This window comes from Protopterus annectens, chromosome 1.part2 (genome assembly GCF_019279795.1).
Source record: "Protopterus annectens isolate FY-2018-M chromosome 1.part2, PAN1.0, whole genome shotgun sequence".
NCBI lineage: Eukaryota > Metazoa > Chordata > Ceratodontiformes > Protopteridae > Protopterus > Protopterus annectens.
The window spans coordinates 1219605035-1219624161 of record NC_056727.1 but is presented as its reverse complement, the minus strand read 5'-3'; the positions used below and the strand labels follow the sequence as shown (position 1 = coordinate 1219624161).

Sequence of the window (19127 nt, the reverse complement as noted above, 5' to 3'; positions counted from 1 at the left end):
TGTGTGCCTCCCTGTTTGTTGATGTACCACATAACTGTGGTGTTGTCTGTCCTTATCAACAGTTGACCCTGTCGAAGAAATGGTCTGAATGTCTGAGTTGCCAGTTTTACTGCCAGCATTTCCTTTTGATTTATGTGTAGGTGCAGCTGGTCTTGAGTCCATAAGCCTTGTATGCACTTGTCCAGCATGTGCGCCCCCCAACCGAGGTCTGAGGCGTCCGTTGTGATGGTCTGGCTTGGTTGAGTGCTGTGGAAGGGCAGTCCTTTGTTTGATTGACAGGCCTGAGCCCACCATTGGAATTCTTGCTTCAGGCATGGAATTATTGGAATTTGGGTTTCTAGGCTGTGCTTGTGCTGAGACCATAAATTCCTTGGGTACCACTGTAACTTTCTCATATGTAGTCTGGCATGTGGAATCAATATTATGCAGGATGCCATGTAACCCAGGGCTTGCAGGACTTTTCTTGCTGTTAGCTGGTTCTGCTTTGTTAATGCCATGAAGTAGAGAGGAGTTGCTCCTGTTTTCTACTGTCAGGAATGCCATTTGTTTTGATGTGTCCAGATCTGCACCCAAGAAGGTTATCCTTTGGGATGGTATCAGCCTTGACTTTTTTATATTGACTGTGTATCCCAGGGCTTGTAGTAGATGAATGACCCTTTTCAAGTCTTTTGTTAATTTGTTTTTGTTGTCCGCTTGTAACAGGCAGTCGTCCAGGTAAGGGTAAATTTGAATTCCCTGAAGCCTGCAATGAGCAATTACTGATGCCAGGCATTTCGTGAATACTCTGGGCGCAGTAGATAAGCCAAAGGGCAATGCTGAGAATTGACAATGCTCTGATCCTGCAAGAAATCTGAGGTATCTTCTGCAATTTGGTCGTATGGGGACGTGCAGGTATGCCTCCCTGAGATCTAGAGTTACCAGCCAAGACTCCTTGCCCAGCATGGGAAGAAGTTGCTGTAGGGTCAGCATTTTGAATTTTGGAACAATGAGGTATGTGTTTAAAGCGGACAGGTCGAGAATAGGTCTCCATTGGTTTTCTTTTCTTGGTACCAGGAAGAGTCTGGAGTAAAATCCTTGCCCTTGTTCCATAGATGGTACCCTTTCTACAGCTCTCATCCTTAGTAAGTGAGTTATTTGTTCTAGAGCTTCTGTCTTCTGATTTGGAGGTAGGTTTGGCATTCCTCTCTTCCTTGGTAGAGTATGGAAGTGAAACCTGTAACCTTGGTCTATTGTCTGTAAAATCCATTTGTCTCCTGTGATGTAATGCCAGTTTACTGAAAATAAGGCTAGCTTCCCGCCTAAGGGTGCTTCTAGTTGTTCCCTGGTAGGCGGTGCAAGAGCCAAGTCACTGTGATTGTCCTGTGGAAGTGGTGGTGGCTGGATCTATGGCTGTACCTCGCTGGTTGTTAGCCTGCCACTGACGTCCCCTGTAGGCACCTCTGGATTGACCCCTGCCTCTTGAGCGCCTATTCCTGCCTCTCGGAGCTCTGGAGGTGTCTGGAAAGGACCAATTCTTGGAAGGCCAGTTCCTGCTAAACCTTGGAGGCTGGACCTGCAAGAAATCCTTGACTGTCTGGACAGATTTTGCCTTCTCTTCCACCTTCTTCAGCACCTGCTGTGCAGGGGAGCCAAACAAATTGAGCTTATCCATGGGAGCATCTAGGAGCTTTGATTTAACATGGTCTGGTAAGGACTGCTGTTTTAACCATGCATGTCTTCTGATCACTGTACCAGTCATGGCTGATCTAAAGGAAGCCTCCAGTGCATCATAGCCGCATTTTAAGGAATGATTACTGACCTGCTGAATGTTATGTACCATTTCCTGTACAGATTTTTTGTCTAATGGTTCATCTGAGGACAGTTTTTTAGTTAACTGGTCTAACATAAATTCCTGATACTGAATCATGTGGAATTGACAGTTCAAGGCCCTAGCTGAAAGAGTAGCAGAAGTGTAAACTTTTTTACCCCATCTCTGAGGCCCTAGATTCCCTTTCAGAGGGAGGGTTTTGGCAGAGGTAGCTGCTACAGCCTTGGGTCCCTGGGAGATAGTTTCGGGATCTGCAAAAGGAGCCTTATACAAATGATAATGTGTGTCCGAACCCTGTAGTACCTATCGGGCTTAGCAGGGGCCGGAGGAAGAGAATCAGGAGCAGTACAAGCATCATTAAATGCATCATCCACAACAGTAAGTACTGGAGGAATGGCTAAAGGCCTATGCTGTGGCAAATGCAAAAAGGTTCTAAGCCTTTTCCTAGAGTCTGAGAAATCCTGGCCCTGCCATTGAAATTGTTCCCTCATAGCATGCAAGGTTTCCCCAAAAGAAAATTCCTCAGGCGGAGAGGCAGAAGGAATGGACTCTTCTGCATCAGAGTCCTCATAAGGAGAAAAAGGGCCCCCTGGAGGGTTTGAATTATCTGATTCATCAGAGGAGTCATCTGAAGAAACTGGCTTAGGGGGCTCTACTCTAGGCCTCTTCTCTGGAGGTGGGCGAGAGGCCCTGTCTGGATGTGGTTGGGATCCCCGGATCAAAGAAATGAGATCCTCTGCTAGACTAAGCATTTGTGAACTAGAGCTAGGCCTGTGAGAGGGGGTCTTAGCAGGCACAGTTTTGGTAGATTTTGCTGCTTTAGCCCTGGCAAAGGCCTTAATCGACATGGATGCAGGTGGCCTAGCAGCTCTACGTGCAGGGGTAGAATAGTATCAGATAAATCCTGTGAACCTGCAAGAGCGGGTGGGATTTCAGTAGCAGATTCAGCCAAGCTGGATGAGGCCTCGGTAGGAGGTAAGTTTTCGGCCGAAGGAAGAACCGTGGGCTCGGTTTCAGCCGAAACAGAGACACTGGCGGTTGGCTTAACCACGGTTTCGGCCGAAACCGCGGACCGCGAGTGTCGGTCCTTTTCCTTGCGCTTTTTAGATATTTGCGTAGTCGGAGTATCCGACGGCATAATGTAAGCAAAAGTGGAGCCGAAAAACTCCTCAGCAAATTCCGACCGACGTCTAAGCGTCCGCCAGTTGAAAGAAGCACAGGCTAGACAAGCTGCTACGTCGTGGTCTGGGCCTAAGCAAGGTAAGCAGTAAGAGTGGAAATCTTTATGAGGTATTTGTTTCCCACAAGTTAAACAGTTATTCACTTTTTCTGGGTTGGGAGGGTGGCCTAATGGTGAAGTTGTTTGCCTTACAAACACAAGGTGCAGGGTTTGAGTCTCACAAGGGATAATTGGCTAGGCTTAAAATGGCTCGCAAGGGCAGTTCGCTTTGTACGAACCTATAAAACCTATAAATCTGACATCGGCTGAGGCAAGAAAGAGTCCCCAACGGGGTACTTAGCTTTTTAGAAATCTTCGTAGTAATCTCTGGTTCTGACCGACCGGCACTTGCGAACAGCTTCTGCTTCGGACACCACGCGGCAAGAAAGACGGAGGAAAATGGCGTCGGCTGATACCTTTATACCCGAAGAACTGCAGCTATGACGTCGGGTGAAGTGCGACATCAGCCGAGGCCAGACCCAGACTTTGGAATCCGGCCGACCGAAGGGCTGCCTGACGACAGGACAACCCATTTGTAAGGACTGCAGATGCATCCTTGAAGGACATCGTCTTTATCCTTCTGATGCCATTTCACAAACTGAAACATATCTGAAATACAATATTACCCTTTTCAACAAATAAAAAGCAATCTTAATATAGTCACTGGTGGTAAATTTTTCAATTTCTCTTACTTCAATAGAAAGATTATATTGATTGGGGAAAAAAATAAACGCAACTAATTCATAGCTTTTTTTAACCTTTGAAGGAAAAGATAACATTAACTTGTAGTTCAACCCCACCCCATAAGTTTCCTTTCCCCCCTAGAATATGGCTCCAGCATGGTTTAGACAAAGAGCCAGCCTGTAGTTATAACTTTCATTTAATTCTCTTGGAATCAATGGGAAAACCTACTCACTTTAAGCTAAACCTCTCATGTGCTTTTACAGTGGAATTTGTCTCCACCTGCATAAAATACAGACAAAGGAAAATATGTAATGTTTTTCAAATCACATACTACCCACAATCTTACATACGCAGTTCTCAGTCTTACTGTCAGCAGCTGCTATAAAAAGCACATATTTCTGGGGAACGCAATGGGCCAGATTCAATAACACCTACACTACGTGTGCACAATCTGCATTAAAGAACATCTCTACCACATTTTTTGCACTTTCTAGTCGTAGTGTACCCTTTGTGGTGACCTTCATAAATCCCCCTTAGTATTTAAAGCTGCAAGAAAATCAGTAGGAAAAAGGTGCGAGTTATGCTTGTGCTGTCTGTTCACAAAGATCAGTGTATATTTAGTGTAGGCTTCAATGAATCCCAGGGCATGTCTTTTTGTATATTAATCTACTTGTTAAAGATATTTTCTGTAAGTGAAACGTATTTCTATTCGGCACTTGTTTTAACCTTAGTCCCAGCACACAAAGTACTATTTTGCAATGCTCAAAGACTATAGCTTGGATAAAGTTTTAGTACACTCCACTGAAATGAAACAAATGGGTTTTAAATGTAACAGACGTCAGAAATGTAATAAAAACTAATGCATTGTAAACAGAGGACAAAATTACACGTTTTTGATCAAATAAAAGTATTACTCTAGCATTCAGGAGAAATGCTACACACAAACTTTCCCAATGTAGACACTGGTAGATATTAGTAATAATTTGCATGTCTGTTAACTAACAACCTCAAGAAAGGTGCGATGATGGCTCAGTGAGTACATGAAGACTACATTTTGACAGCCAACCAAGAGATCAAAGACTATTTTCTAGAGATTTATAGTTGATGTGGTTAGAATGAAGCAGCTCTGAGAATACAAAACAATAATTCAGGAAAAAGTAGTCGGGTTCCAGAAATATGTTTAAGAAGCCTCTGGTTCAAAGTACAGACATTCTATTTACATAGGAATTAAAAAATTAACATCACATGTCCTTTATGTCTAACTTGACGTGTACAGAAAGGACTTGGAATGGATTCTGGGAAGCATACCTCCCAGCAGTAAAAGAAGATCACATTATTATAGCAGGCCCCACGACTGCCATTCTTTGGAAGACAAAATAAGCACAATGCAGTAAAAACAGAATCCTCTAAGGGTAAAGTACCTGCTGTACCAACAAAAGCCAAATATCAAACAAAGGTGTAGGCACTCCACAACAATCGAAGCCAACCAGTCTAAATAAAAAAATTCTTCCAGTTTAAATAGAGATCCTTTAGTTAAAAATCCTTTATTAGAGAATAGTAAGCGCTTTCGCATCTACTAGGGAAGCTTCATCAGAGTTGAATAAAAACACAGGAAACTGTCTCATTAAAATACTCAAGAGCTTGATCACATGCACCAATGACCGCTTAGTCACAATTTAAATGCATATAAGAAGCAAACTCTGCATAATATATAAAAAATAATATAAACTTCTGTATGATAATAAAATGCAATAAATATAATCACTGAATAAATATTAAAATATCCAAACGAAAAAACCTTAGGACACACCACGAGAAGTAGGAGCACAGTCTTCTTTATTCAGGAAACAACATAAAAAACAAAGGATAAGCGCTTTCGCGTGCTGAAAGCACGCTTCTTCAGATCACATTTAAACAGCAAAAATTCTAAATTCAAATAGTAAACAACATCCAATAGCAAGTCTCTATCAATTAAAAAATATTGCAAGATGATTTTATTTTAATTTATTAAGTATAACAGTCTAGTTTCAGAGAATATTTTAATTATTAACATAGAGGCAGGTTCCTTTGCAACAGTTTGTTTAAGACAACTTATACTAATTTGATCAAGTTTATTTAGTTAAATTGGTTATATATAATATGTAGTTGTCTTAAAAAAGGTTTTATTTTGGTTCTTAGATAAAATATGTTGCATAATTTACAATATTCATTTAATGAAAGATTTTTTATTATAGCTCAGTATATATGGTCTTTAATAATAACGACAAGAGACAATTTTGTTGTAAGTCAATAAATTTAAGATGCTCCATAAGAAGTTCGGAGCTTTCATACCTTTACAATTTTTATGCAAGAAATTAACTAAGAGTACTACATAGGGACAACAATAGAATGCGACATTGAATATCTATTTTAAAGAAGTTCTTGCGACACGTTTTGAGGAACTGGTTTCCTTTATTATTTTTTACTGACATCGTCTCCTTATTTATTAAGAGTGGTCAATAATACCAAGTTTCTTGAAAACTATTTTATGATAGATCTGTTAACGTACACTCTAAATAAGGTGCTTTTGGATATAATAATTATTATATCGAGATGTTGTCTTAGTCATTAAATACTTGCTTCCGGCAAGTGTAAGAAGGAATTCTGAGTCTTTAGTACACCCAAGCCTTTTTAATGTTAGGAATAGAAACTAGATTTTATACAAGAGTTAGACTGTTAGGAAACAACACATAGGGACAATGCTAGAATGTAACATTGGATGTCCACTTGGGAAAGTCTTTGCGTCATGTTTTGATGAACAGACTTTATTAATATTCAAAAAATTTCTTATTGGTTTCGTCTCTTTATTTGTTATTTTTTGTTAAGTGCTTTCAACAGTATATGATTTTTTGGATGACTATTCTACAGTTGAATTGTCACAATATACCTAAGGTGCATTTGAATATAACATTTTATAATATTGAGATGTAGTACTATTATTAACAGCGTGCCTTTGGCAAGTGCAAGAGGGATGGGTGTGTTTTAGTATACCTGAGCACATCAAGTGTTAGGAACAGGAATTACACATTTACATAATTGTTAAGATTGACTGGGAAATAATTGATTAATTTTTTAATTGATAGAGACTTGCTATTGGATGTTGTTTACTATTTGAATTTAGAATTTTTACTGTTTAAATGTGATCTGAAGAAGCGTGCTTTCAGCACGCGAAAGCGCTTATCCTTTGTTTTTTATGTCGTTTCCTGAATAAAGAAGACTGTGCTCCTACTTCTCGTGGTGTGTCCTAAGGTTTTTTCGTTTGGATATTTTTAGTTGTTTTGCCTGAGAACACTTTAGAAAACGTCGATATCTCTACTTGTTTGAATAAATATTAAATATTAAACAGCATAAGAATAGTTGTTAGAAAACAAGGAAACATTATCAAATAAATTGTGTTAAAACCATTATAAGTCAATTGTGTTTTAATGCATGGTCCCTAAGAAAGGGTTTCAAAGTAACTCTTTCATTGAGGCCATGTCCAACATCTGCCTGCAGTCTGATAATCCACTTACACTCCTCCTTCTCAGTAAAGTTACCAATGTTCCCTAATCTCATAGAAGTATGTATCAATTCTAAAACTAGGAACTCAAAACTATGCCTAGTACCTTTCAACAAAACATGCCTAGCTAGAGCATTGGTTTCATTCTCTTTATTAATAGCATATAAATGCTCTCTAATTCTCTCTCGAAGGGTTCTATTTGTCTTCCCTACATAAAACATTCTGCATATCCGGCATATAGCTAGGTATACCAGATTACATGTCCTGCAGTCTGCATAGTGGTTGAACTCAAACCTTCTTGGTATCTGGGTGTTCAAAACTAGTACTGTTTGACACAAAGGAGCAATGGTTGCAGTTACGGCACGGGAAGGTACCTCTCCTAACTGTCAAGGGTCCACTATCCTTGTGTCTCTCATAACACAACATATCCTTCAAACTTCTGGTCTTCTTATAAGAGAAGCTGGGATGGGTTCCAATAAGGGTTTTGAACCTTTCATCTAACAATAAAATCCCCCAATTTTTCTTAACTTCTGTGATCTTCTTATTCTTATCAGTGTAGGAGATAACCATTCTCCTCTTATGTGATGGTGTATTAACTACTATCGTACCTTCAGTAGTACTCTTGTTTATGTATGGTCCATCTCTCCCATCACGTTCAACAAACTGGAGAGCTGACAAATCATTATCATGATAACCTTTTCTTAAGGTCATCACGTAGGCTGACTAATGCTACTTCAAAATCACTATTGCCACTCGTCAAACGAGAACATCTCATGGCTTGATTTCTTACTATATTTTTGTGTATGTGAGGTGGATGCATGCTGTCTCGATGCAAAAATGCATTGTTCCTACATGATTTCCTATAGATTTCAGTTTCTATCCTGTCATCTTTCTTCAGGGTCACATCCAAAAAATGTATACTATATTTCGACCATTCCCCAGTTAGTCTCAACAATGTGGTAGTACTATTAATATAAGACAAAAACTCATTCAAAGTCGATAAATCACTGTTCCAAACGAAAAACATCCACGTAACGTTTATAATGTTTGATGCATCTAAAATATGTGGTATTCGAAAAAATATATGTAGATTCCCAATATGCTAGAACCAAATTAGCGTATGAGTTGGCACATGACGTGCCCATTGCTACTCCCATAATCTGCAAATAATAATCTCCATCATAAATAAACACATTATTCTCCAACACGAGTTCCATTAAAGTGGTTATCCTCATAATTTTACTATTTGTGAAACCCTTATCCAAAAGGAACAACTTCAGAAAATCTATACCTATATCGTTTGGTATACTAGTGAACAGGGATTGAACATCTAAGGTCACCATGAAATCTTCTTCAGTGAGGATATAACTCCCTTCATCACCAGCCAGAGACTCTAAACATTGTTGACTATCTCTCAAAATTGAGCTTGTTGAGTCAACTGCAGGCCTAAGTAACTTCTCAATGTATATAGAAATACTCTCAGTCAACCAGCCTCTCCCTGAGACAATAGGTCTAAGTGAAGGGTTGAACAGAGTTTTGCGTACCTTTGGCAAACCTCTAATCACAGGCACTAAAGGTTTCTCTACAAGAAAATATTTATAAAGATCGATATCAATGAGGTTGCATATAAGTAACTCATAATTCTGCATGCACATCACTAATGATTTTATTCAATTCTGAACTATTTATAACCTTGTATGTAGCTGTATCAGCTAGCATTGAACACATTGTTGTATGGTAATAACTTGTGTCTAACACTACTATCGCTCCGTCCTTATCAGCGGGCCTAATCACTATATTATCGTTATTCTGTAGAGACTTCAGTGCTGTTCTTTCTAATGAATCTAGATTAAAAAATTCAGATTTAAAAGTTTCCCTTGAGTATAAGCTGTAAAAATCATTTATACAGACTCTCTCAAAACTGTCCACAAGAGGGTGTGGAGCTGGTACAAACGTAGATGGTTTCTTAAACATATTAGTGGATACCCTGGTAATTCTATCATTACTATAATGTAAATCTAAGTTCAAATTCCTAGTAAAAAGTTTTAATTCTACTATTAAAGCACTAATGTCCAATCCCTGTGAGGGAACAAAGGATAACCCTCCATTTAAAACTCTCATTTCAACAGTTGTTAACAAATGATTTGAGAGATTAATTACCAGTTCTGAAACGTTGTCTTGAGGGGTTTCTTGTGTCCTTCTCCCAGGTCGCTCGACTGCTTGCGTTTCTTGGTATTGTTCTGGGGGCTCCAAGTCCTGGGTTTCGTCGTTTGAAACGATAAAGGGAATGACAAATGCGAGCATTCCTCTATAACCATCCTCAGTGGTAGTATGCTGGTTTTCTTTTTAACTACTGGCTCTGAATCCACAGGAGCCTGTATCAAGCCCCCAAGGTTATTGGAGACTTGCTGCTCTTCTTGGTGCATGACTCTTGTAACACCAGGCAAAGTATGTAAAACCTCTTCTGCTGACTGGCACTCCTCAGTATTAATTATCGAAGCTGACTGTTGTTACAGCGACTGAACCTGTAACAATTCTAGACTTGTGCCTCTGCTGTTCCATCGATGAGTATATGAGAGGCAAATTGAGTGGAAGGAGTATGGAGCGAAAAGCTGTTGCTATCTGTTCCATTAGTTGCTTGCGTAGATGTTGTTGTCGCAAAACGTGCCCGAGTGGATTCCCTCGGCCAGGAAAACACATTCCCATAAGAAAAATCGAGACAGTCACGCTCGAGCTTCTTTTTCTTTTGTATTAAATGTCTATTATCTGCTGCTGAAACAGTAGCCGATAATTCAATAAGAAACCCTGTCAACTGCTCATTCGAGAGACATGAGGATAAAGCCTGTTCAATGTTCAGTGCTTCCTTCACTAATTGTGCCTCAATATTACTGTACTGGTTGATTAATAATCTCATGTAGCTATAACTCGTTTCAATGTTGAGTTTCTGCCAAGCAGATAAGAGTTCAGGATAAGTACTGCCAAAAGTTGGCATTTTCAAAATACGTAATCCCCTAGGAACAACCTTAAAGAACAGGCAGGCTTCCATATGTTGTTTCTGCCAAACAATGTTTCTTATTTTCAACATAGTGTCCTCCAATTTTCTCATAGACTGCAGCACAGTGTGTCCCAGTCTCTGCCCTTTCTGGGTAACAGTAGTATTTGCTAGTTGAGCATAGGAAAACTTCAAAAAAAGAGGATTACTTTTAATGTCAAGCAGTTGCTAAAAGTGTATATTCTCACTTAAATTTGGTGAAATATTGCTGGTTCCTTCTGTCATGTCCCTGTGAAGAAACACCAATTGAAATATGCAGAAAAAACAGAATCCTCTAAGGGTAAAGTACCTGCTGTACCAACAAAAGCCAAATATCAAACAAAGGTGCAGGCACTCCACGACAATCGAAGCCAACCAGTCTAAATAAAAAATTCTTCCAGTTTAAATAGAGATCCTTTAGTTAAAAATCCTTTATTAGAGAATAGTAAGCGCTATATATAGTCTGCTGCTCCAGAGTCTAGTAAGGAAACTGCAACAGCTTAAGAAAACCCACTTACTCACATACAGGAAGAAAATGTAAACTGCACAGAGATATCAAGTGAAGGTCCACAATGAATCTCGGACATTGGGACAGAGTACAGTACAATGCACTACTATTCAATCTTAGCTGCTCTGACATATCATTTTCTATTACTGCCTTACACAGTTTCATTTAAACGCATCTTACAATTCTCCTGCTCAAAGTCCTCTCCGTTATTTTCTTGTTTAAATTACCAAAGTCTACTATAAATTTAAGTAGTTTAATAAAGTAATGATTTTTTTTTTTTTTTGTTCAGGTACTTTCTATTTTTTTTTCATTATTTGAGTCAAGCTTGCTGACTACTTGCAACATGAATTAGTAAAAGTGATCTTTTTGTCTATGCTTTTAAATGTTTTTTGCCAGACTTTGCCATTCATTTAAGATTATATTACAGACCCTGGTATTAGTAAATACTGTGCTCTCCCAAGTTATACATTCATCCAATAAAACAAAACTAATAGTTATTTATCTAGTCACATTAACTTTTAGTGGCAATAGTTTAATCGGTGTACATCCCATTGCCAGAAATTACAGTTACTGCTTACCTTTCATAAGCATGCAAACACAACTGCACATTGTATATCATTTACCAGAAACAAGTGTCATGCAATATAGCTTCCAAAGCTTTCAGGGTGCCTTCCACACTTCCAAACCATTAGTCAATTCAAACTGAACTGACTAAAGTCAGGTTAGTGCGCAAAGCCATTCAAAGCTTCATGCCAGCAGAGGATGATAAAGCCCTGAGAAGGAAATTAATGTTAACCTCAGGCAAAGAGAACATACAAAAGTAAAGGGAATGTATGGAGGGAGCAGATACTGTAACAGTGACTATTTTTGAACATTTACAGTTCTGGTTAAGTTTACTTACACAGCTGTACCAAGTCTTCATATGGCTCACTGCTACAGTAGCTTAATTTATATGGGTAGCTTAAAATGACTGAAGCAGCAGGATGAGGGAATAAAAGCCCCGGAGAAACGATCTAGCAAAGCCCGCCCTAGACCTGGAAGGGGTGCCTAGTTTACAGTGCTCTGAAGAAGTGTGCACAAAGGATCAAGCTGCTACTTTTAAAATCTTAACCTTTATAAAAAGCCACAAATGAAACCAATGCCCTGGTAAATGAGCCCTGACCTTGCCTGGAATAGTTCTGTTGTGGTAGGTCGCAGAACAAAAGAGAACCATTTGGAAAGTCTGCTTTGACTTTTTTTTAAACAAGGAAACGCCCTTATTAAATTATCACGTATGATGTAGGCAATCAGACACTTGTATAAATGAAGACAAACTTGCCAATTTTAGTTGCAAACATTAATCACAATCCATCCAGTCATTGTTAAACATTACACAGCTTATTCAAATCCTGCCTTCTTTTAAACCTTGTTTCTCCTCTGCATGTATTGTTCTCAATTCCCTTTTTCTTCTCCAATTTGCTCCTACCTTTTTCTAAAGATTCCAACTAAAGATCACAATTCTAGTTTTTTAATCTGTTATCATATTCACTACTTCTAGTAAAGTTTAGACTTTGATTTCTTGACAGCCGTCATAATTAGACTCAGCAAGGCCTTGTGTCCAGACAATTCAGATTCTGTATCATAGCTCAAAAAATAATTTCCTTAGTTAACACCAATTTGCTCATCCGGTATCTCTAAAGATTCCCTGCAGACTGCTCTGTCAAAGTCTGCCAACTCAATACACTCCCAGAAAATATGCAACCAATTAAGTCTTTCTTCACCATCACACCTCCAACATTTGCCATCTACCTGAGGAAAAATTCTTTGCAGTCTATGTGGGGTATAAAAATACCTACATAAAGATCCTAAATCTTCTAGGCTTTGCTGCATATTTGGGAGACGTACATGTATCCCTCCCCCATTGTTTCTTTGGGAATTCCTTATCCAATCTCTCTTCCCAATCCTTTCTAGCTTCTTCTGATTGATTCTTATAGTTAATATGCCATATTTTTGTATACTCTAATTATTCTTTTAACAGCAGCTTCTTTTCTAGATTCTACTAAAAACTACCAGTGCTGCTCTTTCACTTAGGATCTTTGCCTATACTCTATCAATCCTTGACAGGGAAGGCAATCTCTAGCTTGCAGTCCAAATTCTTAGCCTCTTCCCATTCTATCAATTTCCCCCTCTAATTACTTGCTCCCAATACCTTGGTTCCTTTGTCAGTTTTCTCCAATAAATTCCAGCCCTGTCTTACCTATTGTCTGTAGACCAACTGCAGTCATCCCTATCGCAGAATCTCCTTCCTCCATTTCTGTGTTGGCCTAGTTCTTTATAGGAGAAGCCTTAACTTTGTAGCACTTCAAATCAGGTAATCCCAAACCTCCTTGTTCAATTGGAAGAATCAGCTTATCCCTCTTGACTCTTGCTGTCTTCCTCTCCTAGATAAAATCCTTCAGCTCTTTAGATATCCACAACTTCTCTGGTTGATAAAAATCTGTCTGAACTGTGTATAAATCTAAAGGGATTAAACATTTTAACTGCTTGTATCTTGCTATCCATAACAGCTTCTAATTTATCAGTTTTCACATTATTGTTTGTTTAGTCTCTTCCCACATAGCCTTAGCTGCCACAACAGAATACTTTTTAATCCACACTCCCAAGTACTTCATTTTATGTCCCAATAAATATGGATATTGCTGAACCAATTTGTGTAGATACATAATTTACAGCTACTACTTTTTTAGGTTCTTTAAATTTTACATCCTGAAAACATCTGAAACTACCTCAAAATGTTCCGCAACCTTTTCTGCTTTTATCAGGTATAAAGGATCTGCAAAACAGACAGCTTTTCTTTACTACCATACCAATTATGTCCTTAAATTTCTGAGTCTCTTATTTTCTTTGCCAATGGTTCTAAACATAGTGCAAACAGTGAGAAAGGGGCCATCCCTTCCTGGTTCCTCTACTCAAGCAGAAATTATCAGTGAGGTGCCAACCCACTATTTTTCACTTCCAATCCCTCATAAATCCTCCTAATCAACCTTATAATTTTAATCAGGGAATGCTTCCATTGCCCTACTCATAAAATTCCAGCTTGTTCTGTCACATGCTTTCTCTGCACCAAGACCCACCAACAACAGTTGTATTTTCTTGCATTCAGCTTCCCTCTAGATTATCAATGTTCTGTTGATGTTGTCAAATGTTTGCCTTCCCTCCACAAAACACTGATCCTTATCTATTAGTTTTGGCATCACCTTTGCCATTCTTTTACCATTAGAGACAAACACTTTATATTCATGGTTTAGGATTGAAATGGGCCTGTATGAAGCTGGATCTAATGGATCTTTACCTTCTTTAGGTATTACAGCCACCACCACTTTCTTCTAGGATGCTGGTGCTTCTCTTAAAATACTGTTAAACAAAATGGGTAAAGATTTGGAAGGTTTTTTTCCTTCCTAGCTTCCCAACTTTCACAGGAACAACATCTATTTCTGGGGCCTTTCCTGTAGATTACATCACCATTTTTCTCATTCTCCTATTCGGTTAGTAGTTGAGCCTCATCTACCTCTAACCTTGGCATATTTAATTCTTCCATAAACATTTCGATTTGTACCTATTCTTGATCTCTATACTTCTCTGCTTTATACAGACTTTTGCTTCGACATAGGTTATCCTTTTTTCGAAGCTTCAGAGAGAAAACAAGGATTTCTATCAAGACAGTACCAGAGCTGTCTGAACATACAAGGTATGATTATCCTCTTTCCCTCATTTTTCAGTTCTGGAAAGACTAAGATGGATAGCTAGGCTTAATGTAAATATGGATATCACGTCAGGCATAAATGAAGGAATACTTGTTAAAGAAACCCCATCTTTGTGAAAAATTAGATAAGGTTGACCCATCATAAGAGCTTGCAACTTGTACTCTTCTTGCAGTGGTCAGAGCAATAAGATAGTTTCCCCATGACCGGTACCTCAAGTCAGCCTGAGAAGCTGGTTCCAATGGAGTAACAGTTTTCTAATACAAAATTAAGACAGAAGCCAACTGTTTCTTAGTAAGCTTTGTACGCAACAATCCTTAAAACATTTTCACACGAGACTACATTGAAAAAGGAATCCATGGGCAGATATGTTGAAATAGCAGATCAATGTACCTTGACTGAGGAGCAAGATGGGCCATAGGACAGTAACTCACACAAACTATAGCCAAAGAAACACTAGTCCTGAATTGGGTGTTGGTTCTTTCCTTGGTGCCAACTGAACACCTTTTCTAGGTACTTATGACTTTTTAAGTGGGATTTTCTACCTCCTTTAATACCTGCTGCATGTCCTCAAAGGTGCCCAAAAGGTGTTACAATTCAATCATCCAGGAAGTCAGTTATAGTTGTTATAGTCTGGGTGTATCAAATACCCCTGAACTTGTGTGAGATCTAGTCTGAGAAGAGCTAGTGGAATTATTCCTGGCATATCAAAAGGAAGAGTCATTGTTGCATAGGTCAGAAGGGACTCCTCGAATCTTCGAGGAGTCCCTCTGAATCTTCAGAATAAGTCTGGATACTACCAGAAAGATAAGGAAAAGCATACAGGAGTATTCCTGACCAAGGAAAAGAAAAAGTAAGTCTTCCCAGCCTTCAGGGGTGGGAACCTGGAGGAGAATTTTGCCAGCTGATAGAGTGTAGGCAAAAGAATGCATTTCAGATGCTCCCCATAACAGGATCGTATCTTGGAAGTTCCCCGTATATAAATTCTTTTAGTGAGGGTTTGTCCTGCTCCTCTTGTCTACCATACAATTTTGCTCCATCAGTATATAATATGACTACACAGATTGTGCTGAAAAGCTACATCCCAGGCTACCACAGCTGGTCTGCACATAGGTTAAGCACTGGTTCTCCTTATTTCTATACCACCTCACTGTGGTGTTTTATACAAAACATTTGCAAAGGTCTCAGAGATTAAAAAGGAAAGAGTTGAGAATACTTACAAGTGCCAAGTTGTATTATTCTGTCCATTTTGGTCTACCTTTTCTGCCCCAAGACCTTGTACTTTTATCCCCATAGATGCTGCTTCTCCAATCAAAGCCTGAGGAGTCTGTAGTGACCAACAGTGTTTGAGCTGGAAAGGAGAACAGGTGACCTGAACTCTGAAAAATATGGTGTTTAAAGCAAAAGTATCGCTATTCACAAACCCCAAACACTGGAAACTGCAGAGTCCGGGGATGTAGATGTTAGTACCCATACAGACTACAGTTACCAATGGACAGTTATGTGGAGTATATCAAAAGGTATCATGAAAAATCAGATGCCATGAGACAATTCTGATGAATTTCTTAGCTGAGACAGTCTAAGTGGAACAATTCAGGAATAGATCTAGATACAAATTGTTTTCCTTGGATGAAAAACTGTGAACTGTCTCGTCCTAGAGACACTCTATGAAAACAATTCTGTGAGAATTAGTCTTGCATGGCATATGCATATTCTATTAGAATCCCAGTCTGTGTAGTTTATCTCTTTTCCAAGTAAAAGATTACAGTGAAAAACATCAGGAAAGAAAGGCAGATCAACTAAAAGAAAAAATGTGAACACACTGCAATCTCCAGTAAGCTATTACAGGAGTTAGATATTTCTGCTTATCCACTGTTACAAAGGTATTTACAAAGGATAATGCAGAGAAACAGATAATAGATAATGTGATCCAGACAGAAACCACAAGAAACTTCGGAAACGTGGCCCTAGGAATGTGATGGCAAGTGTTAAATACGTTATGTACTCACCATAATGTTCCATGTTTGTTGTCCTTGATCTCGCCTTCCTTCTTGCTGTTTGGGTTTGGAGCCAATGCTCTGCTCATACTCTGCCATATACTATAGCTCGAGAGCTTTTACTGGCTCAAAGGTAGCCACTATCACAGCATGCCTAGCAGTAGTTACCCAGATCTCGTTTGTGATAACCCAACACTACACCATATAAAAGATAAGAGATATACTCTACATATCCAAAGACACCTGCATATAAAGGTGTGATCCCTCCACAAGGTAATAGTAGTAAACTGAGACTGACCACAAGGAATGGTATAAAGGAAACCCAGCCAGTATAGCCAATAAAATAAGGGATTCCTCACGATCCTCCAGGAAGGGGGAAGGAGGGAGTGATGAATGAAGGAAGGCAAGATCAAGGACAACAAACAGAATGTTATGGTGAGTACATAACTTTCTTATGTTATGTTGTCCATATCTCTCCTTCATTCTTGCTGTTTGGGACAGCATCCCCAGCACCTGATTCTTGGGTAGCGCACTGGAAAAAACTCTTCAGGACCGTGGAACCAAAGAATGCCCTGAGACCACATCTACTTTGTAATGAGTGATAAAGGTATGAGGATTAGCCCATGTAGCTGCTGCACAGATGGGATCCAAAGGCAATCTGGCCTGAAAGGCAATAGAGGAAGACAAGGCCCTTGTTGAGTCCCTTTAATTTTTCCTGGAAGTGTTTACGCAACTCGTAGACATGTTTTATAGTGTCTGAAAGCCACTTTGATCTTTGAGACCACACAACCTTTTATTGTCCGCAAAGGATATAAGCAATTGATCAGATTTTCTAAATTCCTTGGTCCTGTGTAAATAGAAACGCAATGGTCTATGAACATCCAATTGATGAAGCGTATAATCTGCCTTGTTGTCATGATTGGGGAAGAACACAGGAAGCTCTACGGACTGATTCAGATTGTATTCAGAACATACCTTTGGTAAGAAAGAGGGGTTGGTTCTGAGAAACCTGATCTTTATGGAAAATCAAGATTGAATGAATAGATAAGGCCTGCAATTCTGAGACTCTTCTTGCCGAGGTAATTGCAATCAAGAAAAGGGTCTTCCAAGTCAGAAACTTGAGTGGACAAGAAGCAGACTGTTCAAAGGGAGGAAGAATCAAAGCATCTAAAACTAAATTTAGATTTCAGGGAGGAAGAGGTTCTCTTATCGGAGGTCTTAATAGGGTTGTACCTCTTAGAAAAGCCTTGCATAACTATGGGACATATTGGAACCCATTTCTCCCATATGGAGATTTGAAATGGCAGCTAACTGAACTCAGATAGTAGCTGCAGCTGCTCCTTGGTCAAATGTTTCAGCGAGAAATTCAAGAATCACTGAAATGGGAGCAGTAAAAGTATCAACCTGATTTTTGCCTGCCCAACAAGAGAACCTCTTCCATTTACTAGCATAAAATCTCTTAGTAGTGGGCTTATGGGAGGAAGTCAAAATGTGCTGAACTGTTGGGGAAACATTGGGAAGCCTGGCTAAGACCAGAAGTGGAGAAACCAAGCTGTGAGCATGAGTTTGAATTGAAGGATGGAGAGCACCCGACTGATGCATCAGGAGATCTGGCCATGGGTCCAGGATCCAAGGCTCCCCTTGCAGGTGAGGCCAAAGGAATGGGAACCATATATGAGGAGACCAGTAAGGGGCAATGAGGATTAACTTGCAACCCAACAACTGTGCTTTCTGAAGAACCTTGGGGATCAGGGGAAAAGGTGGAAAGTTGTAAAGCAGTCCCGGGGGCCAATCGTTAACAAGTGCGTCCCTGGGTGACTGTCCCAGTGGTGGGACTAGGGCAAAGTAGCTGCTGCATTTGGTGTTGAGGGGGGTGGCAAACAGATCACAGCATGGCTGGCCTCATTTGCGAAAGATCAAGTCCGCAACTTCCTGCTTTAGGGACCACTCGTGGGGCATTAGGATGGCCCGGCTGAGCTTGTCCGCTATCACGTTGGATTTCCCCGGGATGTGTGCTACAACCAGAAAGCGCTGGGAAGACATCGCCAATTGCCAAACTCATAGAGCTTCTCAACACAAGGGCTAAGACCTGGTTCCACCCTGTTTTTGATGTACTATACTACCAACATATTGTCCGTTTGAATTGCTATAGTCCCTGTAGGTAGAGAGTTCTGAAGTGCTTGCAACGCCAGGAGCACTGCTCTTCTCTCCAAGACATTGATGTGCAAGTGGTACTCGTGTTCCTGCCAAGTCCCTTGAACAGTCTGTCCCAGATAATGCCCCCCCACCCCATCTGTGAAGCATTTGTGGTCACTGTGGCTACAGGTTGGGGCATAGAAATGGCCTGCCTATCGTCACCATAGGGGAGTGAAGCCACCACTCCGCATCCCTTTTCTGCAGGATTCCGTGATCAGAATCTGATGTGACAAGGGTAAATCCTGGAATGACCATTGTGCAAATAGAAGCCACTGTAGAATTCTCATGTGGAAGCAAGCCATAGGGACTAGAGTGATTGCACCCGCCATAGAACCCAGTACCTCGAGGACAAATCTTGCTTGAATCCTCGTGTGAACAGTATGACAACTTGGCAACAGATCGTTAAT

At 39.8% G+C, this 19127-nt stretch overlaps 1 protein-coding gene across 1 annotated transcript in view; it reads right to left on the bottom strand.

The window, feature by feature from the left end:
- The window catches only part of LDLRAP1 (low density lipoprotein receptor adaptor protein 1), a 982852-nt gene that overhangs the window by 338232 nt on the left and 625493 nt on the right, over positions 1-19127 (bottom strand). The window lies entirely within an intron of this gene.